The 4539-nt window shown below is 36.9% G+C and overlaps 1 pseudogene; it reads left to right on the plus strand.

Annotated features, from left to right (window-relative positions):
- Nucleotides 1-631: 631 nt before the first annotated feature.
- On the plus strand, nt 632-1484 carry LOC114028255 (annotated as a pseudogene).
- Nucleotides 1485-4539: the final 3055 nt, after the last annotated feature.

Genomic DNA, 4539 nt, shown 5'->3' on the forward strand with positions numbered 1-4539 from the left:
TTTGTCTATTTCCTTCCATAAATCCCATGCAGAAGACAACTCTGCTATACTAGACACTTTTTTTGTTTATTTATCTGTTTGGTTAATATTTTGTGGCTATCTTTCCCTCTGGAAACATGGCTATCCTATGGTTCTGATCTATCTATCTATTTATCTATCTATCTATGTATATATATGTACATATATAATATGTATGTATGTGTATATGCATACATATACATGTACATATATGTTACATATATATCTTAAGTCAGTGATGTCAAACTCAAGTAAGGATCTCTGTAGACAGGATTTGACTAGGAAAACCATGCATTAACATTATCTATGTTCTATTATATTTTTAAATTTATTTTGTTAAATATTTCCCAATTATATTTTAATCTTATTCAGTCCCACTTGTGAGTGTTTGGGCTAAGCATACTTCTGGCATGAGTGATGTCTTTTGCACCATACCTTGCATACAAGCAATCATTGGTTCCACACAAAGCCTACTTATGCCCACCATGATATCTATTGGCCTATGAGTAGGCTGTGGTTCTGATATCCATGAGGTTTGGGTATCCCATGATTTTTAGTCATAAAGCACCATGGTATATAGTGGATAGAAAGCTAGCATCAGAGTCAGGAAGACATGGTTTCAAGTCCTGCCCTGACACATACTAATTGGTGGACCCTGGACAAGCCCCTTAACTTGTAAGTGCCCAGGACAGCATATATTATTATTATTTCAATTATTATAAAGAACAACATTATTAATAATGATGGCAGCTATCATTTATGTACTCCCTACTATGTGCCAGGCACTGTGTTAAATACATTATTTATTGTCTCATTTGATTCTCACAACAACTCTGGGAGATAGCAGTTATTATTATGCCCATTTTGCAGTTGAAGAAACTGAGGCAGGCCATATTCCAGGTACACAGAGCTCGAGTGGCTCTCACTTCATGGTGTATTATTTCCTTCCCAGTGAGTTGCCAAACTGACGAATACAAAAGTGATGAAAAAGGAGAGGGATACGATACATGTTTTCTAGGCCCTTTTGAAAACATGGTGTTGTCCCTCTGGCTATGTATATGTGAATATACAAGAAAGGTGATATTGTAGATATCAAGGGTGTGGGCACGGTTCAGCAAGGAATGCCCCACAAATGTTACCATGGCAAGACTGGATGGGTCTATAATGTTATTCAACATGCTGTAGGCATTGTTGTAAATAAACAAGTTAAGGGCAACATTCTAGACAAGAGAATTAATGTGTGTATTGAGCGTAGTAAGCATTCCAAGAGCAGAGATAGCTTTCTGAAGCGGGTAAAGGAAAATGATCAGAAGAAGAAGGAAGCCAAAGAGAAAGGCACTTGGGTTCAACTGAAGCGCCAGCCTGCTCCACCCGGAGAAGTACACTTTGTGAGAACCAATGGCAAGGAACCTGAGCTGTTGGAATCGATTCCCTACGAATTCATGGCATATGTGACTGCAAAATAAAAACAATAAAAATTCTTGGGTTATGAAAAAAAGAAAAAAAAACTGAGGTAAACAAAGGTTAAATTAGTTTTTTAAGGTCACACAGCTAAATAAGTGTCTGAGACCAGATGAACCTTCTTGATTTCAGGTTCAGTGCTCTCTCCACTGTACCACCTAGCAGCCCCCTTAGTGACCTGTAGTTAATATTAGCCACTAGCATGCTATGGCAGTCAAAAAAGCTAATATAATTTTGAATGGATAGATGGATAAATAGATGGATGGATAGATGGATGAATGGATGGATGGATGGATGGATGAATGGATGAATGGACAAATTAATGAATTAATTAATAAATGAAAAAGCATTTATTAAGATCTTATTATGTGAAAGCACTATGCTAAGTGCTAAGCACTAATAATTCATATAAAAGTAAGCAACATGGTCCCTACCATCAAGGAACTTATATTCTGATAGTGGAAGACAAAGTATATGTAAGAGTGGTTTCAGGAAGACATGTTTTAGACCAAGGGTGGATTCAGTCAAAAGGCTGCATTTAAGGATTTAGAAGGCCACATGTGGCCTTAAAGCCACAGATTCCCCACCCCTGTTTTAGATAAAGACATTAGAGAGAATAGTGATTGGAGTCATAGGGCAACACAATGCCTGGCAAATAGTAAGAACTTAATAAATAATTGTTTCTGTTGATGATGATAATGATTGATTGATTAGTATATCCTTTCCAGGAATGAGTGAGCTCATTACTGTTTTTAAATGAGTTAGAAAAAAAAAAGTTAGTTTTCAAAAGAGAAGGCATTGATATGCCTGACAAGTGGTGTGTTGGGCCTGAGACCTGCGAAGCTAAGGTGAATACTCACCCATGAGAACCTAGGTAGAAGCTTGAGTTCTTGTTTGCAGGTTGAGTCTGATGTACAGGGGACATATCATATGCAGTACTTAAGAGTTGATAATACCACTAACACTGAATCTGGAACAATTGCATTCAGTTCCAGCTTTCACTATAATGAAAGACATTTATAAGCTACGGAGAGTGCAGAAGGGTACAATTAAGATGATGGAATTCCTCAATGTCATGCCATATTAGATTGGTTAAAGGAACTAGGTTTAGCAAAGGAAAGAAAAGTCTTAAGGGTGCCATTGTGATCTTCTTCCAGTGTTTGATGGAATATCCAGTCGAAAAGGGATTAGATTTGTTTCCCTCCCACACCCAAAGGCCAGTACCAGGAGCAATGATTGAAAGTTGCCAAGAAACATATTTAGGCTTGAAGTCAAGAAAAATTTCCTAACAATTAGAATGATTCCAAGGAGTAATGGACTTCCCCAACAAGTGGTCAAATGAGTTGAATGACAGCTTGATGAATGTGTTATAAAAAGCGTTCTTGCTCAAAATTAGTATCTAAGTTTTCCTTCAACTTGAGATTTTCTCATTTCCCTATCCATTACTTCTAACTAGGTGAAATTAAAGAGGGATAGATGCGGATTTGATATAAGAATAAACTTACTAACAATTAGAGGTATCCAAATGTGAAATGAGAGACCCCAAGACGCAGTTAGTTCCCCTTCACTGAAAGCAAGTCTTCAATCAGAAACTGTATGACCACTTCTTAGCAATGGTATTAGAAGAGTTCCTTGATCAGGCCCTTACTGTTCCAGATAAGGGGTTCCTAACCTGGGCTCCATGAACCTCCAAATGAGTCTATGAATTTGTTTTTATTTTAATGTTGTGATCTTTGTATTTCAGTATAATTGTTTTCCTTTGTAATCCTATGTATTTTATGTTATGTATTTAAGAGCATTTTTGTTATACAGGGCCCAAAGACTTTATCAAAAAGGTTGCCCAAAGGGTCCATGACACCAAAACATTAAGAAATCTGATCCAGATAGTTACTTAGGTCCTGTTTTAATACTAAGTTTTTATGATTCCAAGATTTTTGGCCAGAGGGGAATAAAGAAAATCTTCTTAGAAGATGAAGTATTTGAATATATTCTTTGAAAAGGGGATGTACAGTTCCAGCAAGTAGAGACTGCAAGAAAGATCAAAGTGGTAGGGTGGGTGTTACAGGCTTGCAGAAGAATATACTAAAAGAAAACATGAAAATAAAAATTTTATGGATATGTTTGAAGAGGAACTACTAGGCAATATTGAGTGGAGATTGGGGAGATGGAGGGTAGATACCACCAATGAGGTTGAGAATAGCAAATGAGTTTCTGGTGATGAAGGAAAAAGTCCCCAGAGCAATGATTAGGGATCCTCCATGATGGAAAGGAGAGGTGGAAAGTATAAATGTAGAAACCCCGATGAAAGGTAAATCACATTCTTCTTTTGTCCTTTTAGATCAATAGAAGCTTCTGGAAAGAGGAATATAGTTTTCCCATCATCCTACTTATAGTATGAGAGGTAGGATGATGCAATGGTTAGAGAAATGTTCTTTGAACCAAGATGACCTTCACACAATTTCTGTTTATAGAGAGTACGAGTTGTGCATCCCTAGACAAGTCGTTTAATGTCTCGATGTTCTAGGAAAACTCTAAGGTTATAATATGAAGAAAAATAATTTAGGTGCATTAGTAAAAAGAGTTTCCTGACACACAAACAGTATGTATAGCAAAGAAATAGAAGGTCCAGTTCCTTACCCTCTTCTACTCCTACCTGTAACAAAGTATGTAGAACATGTTAGTTGGCTACAAAAGGATGACTGCTACTTTTTAATTTTTCTGAAGTTGATTTGCATTAAAAATTCTTACTCTACATGGACCTGTGAATTGGTCAAAGCCTTCAGAAAAAAAGTTTGGAACCATTCAAAAAAGAATTATTTTAAAGTCTATACCATTTGACCTAGAGATCTCACTATTAGGAATGTACCCCAAGGAGGTCAAAGACAAAAATGAGGGTCCCATATTGAGCAAAATATTTAGAGCAGCACTTTTTATAAGTAGCAAAGAACTGGAAACAATGTGGAGGCCCACTGATTGGGGAATAACTAAAACAGGGGTGGGGAACCTGCAGCCTTAAGGCTACATGTGGCCTTCTAGGTCCTTCAATATAGCCTTTTGACT

This window comes from Vombatus ursinus, unplaced genomic scaffold (genome assembly GCF_900497805.2).
Source record: "Vombatus ursinus unplaced genomic scaffold, bare-nosed wombat genome assembly UNPS02014874.1, whole genome shotgun sequence".
NCBI lineage: Eukaryota > Metazoa > Chordata > Mammalia > Diprotodontia > Vombatidae > Vombatus > Vombatus ursinus.